This window comes from Ascaphus truei, chromosome 2 (genome assembly GCF_040206685.1).
Source record: "Ascaphus truei isolate aAscTru1 chromosome 2, aAscTru1.hap1, whole genome shotgun sequence".
NCBI classification, from domain to species: domain Eukaryota; kingdom Metazoa; phylum Chordata; class Amphibia; order Anura; family Ascaphidae; genus Ascaphus; species Ascaphus truei.
The window spans coordinates 185,331,101-185,338,064 of NC_134484.1; positions in this window are offsets into that span (position 1 = coordinate 185,331,101).

A 6,964-nucleotide genomic window follows, 5' to 3' on the forward strand; every position below is an offset into this window, starting at 1 on the left:
GACCAGTCAGATTGTCCAGTGATGTCTAATGTTTGTAAGAAAGGTGTACGTGTACCTTGTAACCTGTCTTTCTTTCTCTCTCTTTTCTGTAAACTGTGAGCTTAAAGGTAGAAAACATTTACTCCCGTAAATCACACTTTGCCTGGAAGCTTCCGAAGCACCCATCTTTCTTCACACAATGTCTCAATATCACACGGCATCTCTTCGCAATTAGGTACAATTCTGTGTTTGTTCAACATGATTGTGCTCATTCTCTGTAAGGGCCTTTTCTTTTAATGTTTCTTCAGCAAGCTTTTTGCTAGGTACTACTGTAGGTGCTCTTCATCTATGCGTTTACTTTCTCAGAGCACCTTTAATGCTGGTCTTTCTTCCTGAAGTTTTTTATACAATCCCTACCGTGTTTCCCTTTACCATTAATATTTTTTGTTCTGTGTGCCTATGTATTATATGACATAGTAATACATATTTCGTATCTGTGATTCAGTTTATATTATTATTGAAAATATCATGGATATGTGTTGATGATATGTATATACGTTTTAAGTTATGGTGGGTGAAAAAGGCAATAAGAAACCTCCACCGTATATTGCATATAGCCAATAGAGAATATCACTTGTGAGCACATTCACATGTTTTAGGCAGGTCTACAACCCTGCCTTTCAACCATTATCACCTCGCATACAGTGCTCCCACTGCAGCAAGGGATTCTGGGAAATGACATGCAAATGAGCACACAATGTGTCACCTTTTGCCTGGAATATCCATTTCACCCACAATAACTTAAAATGTGATATGGTAAACCTACCCAGCCTGGAAATATTTCAAAGCAAGTGTAACGGCTGGACCCCCCTTGTCTGACCCACCCAATCTCACATTGGCCCGTGTGGTCTAACCGGTCCCCATTACAAGGTCGTGTGTGGTGGTGCACCTGCAAGTAACAGAACTCCCGAGTCTCCTGCTTGGTGTTATTAGGGGATATCATCAGGACAGGTCGCTGAGGTAGTGGGTACGAGTCCAACTTACTTCACGTGCAGCGCCTCCACCTCATCAGGGTCTATGCTTCCGCAGGGAGATGGTCCTGGTGAGGAACTCCTTCTCGGTGGTGACCGCCACTGCAGAGTAATCTCACACTCACACAGTGGGGGTTTCTTTGAACAAGACATCTTTATTGTATGCTTGGATGTAGCAGACTGCCCCATGCAGCTGCCGGCTCTAGCCGCACATCTTTCCGTGCTGTCCCTTTGCCAGGTACGCCCTCCCGTATTGGAGTGGGATTCCCTTTCTCCTAGGGAGATCACTACTGCGCCAGGTCCCTGGACACAGTGTGGCTTAGACAGACTTGATTGGTCACTCTGCTACCGCTAGTTACAGCACTAGGGTCACAAAAGTATTCCTCCAATCCCTTATGCAGGAAGATACATTCTCCCAGATGCTTCTCTGCCAACCTTGCAACACTTTACAACAACAACTAACTGACAGTGTTGTGCCCTTTATACGTCAGGGGGCAGTCGCATCTCTGATGTCACTATCCAGGGACTCAGAGCATACAGCCACTCCCTTCCTTACACAGGGCACCACACCAGGGTGTGAGGGAAAACCTCCATAACTACTGCTGGCAGGCCTGTACTTACCAGGACTTACTGCCAACAGGGAAGACGTATGCAGTCATTATTATGCATGGCTACACAAGTATAAAGCAACCTCACACTGATGATACTCATCAAGGTTGAAACATGTCTGTGAGTGGTTTGTACTTGTTTTGCTAGTCCCATGCTGTGCTTAAAAGCTGTGTGAACGGCGATGCATTTGCTTAAATGGGCTCCATGTGAATGGATATTCCAGGCAAAAGGTGACACATTGTGTGCTCTTTTGCATGTCATTTCCCAGAATCCCTTGCTGCAGTGGGAGCACTGTATGCTAGGTGATAATGGTTGAAAGGCAGGGTTGCAAACCTGTCTAAGACATGTGAATGTGCTCACAAGTGATGTTCTTTATTGGCTATATATATATATATATATATATATATATATATATATATATATATATATATATATATATATATATATATATAGTAAAAATTATATTTTAAGACATATTCTATCTCTATTAGTTTCTCTGAGTGCTGGGAACATTATCCTTTGTTCTTTATTGTAACTTTGGAGGAAATCAGGGTTCCTCCTTGTTCCCAGGCACCATTCAGATGTTCACCCCTTTTTATATGCTGCGTTTTAGGTGCTGCTAAAAACTTTATACTTTTTCTATATTTCTCAAAAAGCTCCATGTTGTATTTGACTCTTGAGAGTGATAAGTCCCAAGAACGCAAATATGTCGGACGAGTCACACATCCAAATTCTACATCGCTATTACCTTATTGAATATTCACCACGTCTTACATGTCTTTTCCTTGGGCTATCCTGCTCCCAGGGTAACAGTGTTGCTCCGTCTGCTGTGGAAAAAAGTATGTGTGTGCCCAGACTGCGCATTTTAAGTGAAACTTCTTTGTTTTTTTTGTCACTGTTTTGTCACTGAAATTGTATTTGTGATGGTGATGTTTTTAATTAAAAATCAAAAGACAATTTCAGTGCCAAAACGCAAAGAAGTTTGATTTAGCTATTTGCAGTTCTATATTTAAAATTTGAATTTCTATTCTGTGTGCATCACTGTGTGTGTGTGCGTCAGTCAGTGTGTGTGTGTGTGTGCGTTAATCAGGTTGTATGTGTGCGCATCAGTCGTGTGTTTGTGTGCGTGCGTGCCAGTCACTGTGTGTGTATCACTGTGTGTGTGTCAGTGTGGCGCTGGGGTGGAGAGTGCGCTCAGTGTGTCCTGCAGGCTCTCCAAGCGCTTCCATCTCCTCTGAGGACACCGCGCTCAGCGCTCCCCCCCAGATTTGTCAGAGCTACGGGGACATGGAGCGCTCAGTGCTCTCCCCCCTCCCTACGATCTACTGGGACATGGGACATGGTGCGCTCATCACTGTCCCGCCTTCCTCCATCCGAGCAATGGCACGCTCAACGCTCCCCCCCCCCTCTAACAGGGAATGTGGGGACGCGGCGCACTCAACCCCCCCTCCTCCCCGGACTGGAGGAACACCCCTCCCTCTCTCCTCCCCCCCGTCGGAGCTGAGGGGACACAGCGCCCGTCCAGCGGTGACTCCTCCTGGTGGAAGCTGGAACACTGACAGCCTCTTCTGCCAGGAGTGATGTCACTTCCGTCACCATTGACTTCTGTCTCCAATCAACTGCATTCATGCCGCTAAAGAAGTTTCACTTCATGAGCTCCATTTGCAATCCATGATCCCTTGAGGCAGAGGCCCCATCCGTCCCATATCCACAAAATCTCATGACTTCACGCCTCCGGTCCCTCAGATGTTCCTGGAAGTCACCTCCTTTCCAAGATCTCGTTAGGTCACCAATGTAAAAAGGTGAGTCTAACACGGAGATGTGTTGAAAGAGTAGATATAGTTTATTATGAACACAGCATCAATACGAGCAAATAGCCAGTTTTATCCTGTGTGCGCAGAACAAAATAATCAAGAATATTCTTCTTGATCAAGACAAAAGAATTGCATTCATGGCGCAATACTTAAATCTTTTGCAAAAAGCAGTTACACGGTGTCACTCGTTGCACATACTGTGCACATGCTCCAGTCCCTCCCGGTCTTCTGTAACTTTACTATAATGTTTCTCTTTTACCTTGGCCTAGTGTATATGTGGGATGATCTTTGTCCTGCATTAGGAGTTTCAGGTCAGTCTCTGGCAAGATCGTTCACGAAGATAACAGCTCAATAGTAAGTACTGTATGTCACTGTTCTTTGGTGGTAATTGCTTCCCCATCCTGCCTCTTGTATCCTTGGAACATTAACACATTCCATGTTCGTTCACACTGGCCAAAGTCTCAAGCAAACATTGTTTTTTCTTACCCATAATCCTTTAAGGCAAAAATCCAGGGTTTTCAGGTTCAACAGCCCCTGACGGTGGTGGGCCCTGGGCAACTGCCCCATTTTGCCTATTGGATAAAACATTCCTTGATACATTAAGTATACTGTACATAGCTAATCTTAAATTGTAACTATCAAAAAATCTGAGTTGACCATTAGTAACTTAGGGCCTCATGCAGTAAGCGCCGATAAGCCGTTTATTGCCATTTTTTCACCAAATTTGCCCTCCCGATTCAGTAAGCGCCGATAAGTGAGAAAAATCGACAATTTTTGTTGCCGATAAAAACTTATCGGCAGCCGGGTGCCAATAAGCCACTTATCGGCACTTTTTGAACTCGGCTGAATTCAGGTAGCCCCGACCAGCTTTTCACTGCTGATCGGCACTACAGAATGGAGAGTTTTTTGGTGATTAAGAGGTTAGGGGACATTACATTGGATGTTTTCATTCTTGTGTCTGTTTTGCAGCAGCGGAGGGGGCATGGGCAGGATGAAGATGAGGATGGCCTTCATCGTGGCAGCCGGAAATGGGTGAGTGCTATATGTATTTATTGTTGTTTATGTATTTTAAATACACAGGGGGTGTATGTTGTTTATTGCAATGTTTATTGGGGGCAAATGTCCCCAATAAACATACTATTCTGCCCTATCCCCTTCATTGCCTTAGCGGCTATACGCTATGGTAATGAAGCAGCATTAATGTATTTTAATAATAGTGTGCGGGAGCAGGGGGTCCCCTGAGCTGAACCTCATTGATTTGTGGCTCAGAGACCCCCTGCTTCCCGAGTTACAGGCCCCGGTTTGGGGCATCGGTTACAGTGTCGCCGCCATATTTATAGCAGACACGGCGTGAATGGGACGCTATAAAGATGGCGGCGACACTGCCACCCGATGAAACATACCGGGGCCTGTAACTCGGGAAGCAGGGGGTCCCTGGTCCACAAAGCAACGCGGTTCAGCTCAGGGGACCCCCTGCTCACAGTACACTATTATTAAAAATACATTCATGCTGCTTCGTTACCGTAGCACATAGCCGCAAAGGTAAGGAATGAGTGTTTATTTATATATAGCCATAGATAATAATGGTATATTGCTTTCCTCTCTGTTGGCAGTAAGTCCTGGTAAGAACAGGTATGCCAGCAGTAGTTATGGAGGTTTTCCCTCATCCAATGGTGATGTGCCCTATGTATGGAGGGGAGTGGCTGCATGCTCTGAGTCCCTGGATAGTGACATCAGGGATGCGCCTGCCTCCTGAAGTATATAAAGCACAACACAGTTAGTTACAGTGTGTTCTAGCAGCAGTGGAAAGCTGTTAGGAAGTTGTATTGTCCTGCATAAGGGATTGTAGGAACACTTTGTGACCCTAGTGACGTAACTAGAGGTCCAGGTTGACCAATCAGCCTGTCTAAGCCACTCTGTGTCCAGGGACCTGGCACAGAGAGGATCTCCCTAGGAGAAGAGGGGATCCCACTCCAAATTGGGAGGGCGTACCTGGCGAAGGGACAGCACGGAGAGATGTGCGGCTAGAGCCCACAGCTGCATGGGGCAGTCTGCTACATCACCGTCTACAATAAAGATGACCTTGTTAACGATACCCCCACTGTGTGAGTGTGAAGTTACTCCGCAGTGGATGGCACCACCAAGAAGGAGTTCCTCACCAGGACCATCTCCCTGTGGAAGCACAGATCCTGATGAGGTGGAGGCGCTGCACATGATGTAAGTTGAACTCGCACCCACTACCTCAACTACCTGTTCTGTTGGATATCCCCTAATAACATCAAGCGGGAGACTCAGGAGTTCTATTGCCTACAGGTGCACCACCAAACACACACGTAATGGGGGTTGGTTATTAAAGTACTCGGGCCAATGTGAGATGGGGGGGGAAAACCCGTTACAATTGGAGGCGCTGCTGAGATATATATATACCTATCAACAGGACAGGCTTTTGCTAGGCACACGCTAGGAAACAGGGAAAGTGTAGCTGCCACTTTGTGTTGCGTTGGGATGGAACCGCAGGGATACCCTGGGAACCTGAGAGGAGTTAGTGGGTCTGGAGAGGGGCTATAGCTGTCCGAGTCACCTTGAGGTCGCGCTAGGGGTATGACGCCAGAAGGAAGAGCTTGTTAACTAGGTCAGGTGTCCTGGAGAGGGTCTGCACTAGGCTGACTAAGAGAGGTAGACGCCCAAGTACTGCATGGGAGCCCCAGAGTACTCTAGCCATTCCAGATCACTTACCGAAGGGAGCACAGACTGGGAGGAAGGAGATACAGTAGACACTGAGAGAGTGAGCCTAGCCTGAGGTAGTGCAAAAACGAGTTAGACGTATGTTAGGTACACGAGGTGGTGCACGAGGCATGTTTATTGTACGGATGTGGTAGCTGCCCCGCAGAGCGGAGCTCCATGTACAGTAATCCAGTATACCGTGAGCAAGAAGCGACCGTCGGAATGGAGGATCTGCAAAGAGCAGAAGGTCCAGGATGTCGGGACGAGGAAGGAGGACAAGCTACAGGAGAGACTCTTGTGTGTTTGTTATGGAATGGCGTGAAAACCGTGGCTGCGCCGTGTTTGTCATGCCTATGTTCTCGGGATGATACCCCTGAGAATAGTGAGGACGACAGCCTTGCGAGATGGGAGGAACAAATGGACTTTGTTACACACCAATTAACAAACAGCCAGACGCTACCTCAAATACAAAGAAGGACAGTGCTTACCAAAATGGCGGTTCCCGCATTCCCGGGACACCGCGTGGGCCAGCTGCAGAAAGGCTTGCAACTCTGCGATTTGCAAATTGTTGGCCGGGATTGGCGGCAACGAGGAAACTCCACCCAGTTGGGGAGTTTGGCGCGAAAGCTGGAGCCGCGCCCTCATGGACTATGACTCACTCTGCCCCTGTGCTGGGTCAGCCTACAAAGCGGCGAGACTTCCCCCTAGTTTCAACCAGGGGGAGTGGTCTAAAGTTCCACCGGATGCCGATGGAGGAAGTGGGGGGAAGGACAGCGCAACCCTCCTCTACCCTTCAGTTGCGAAGAG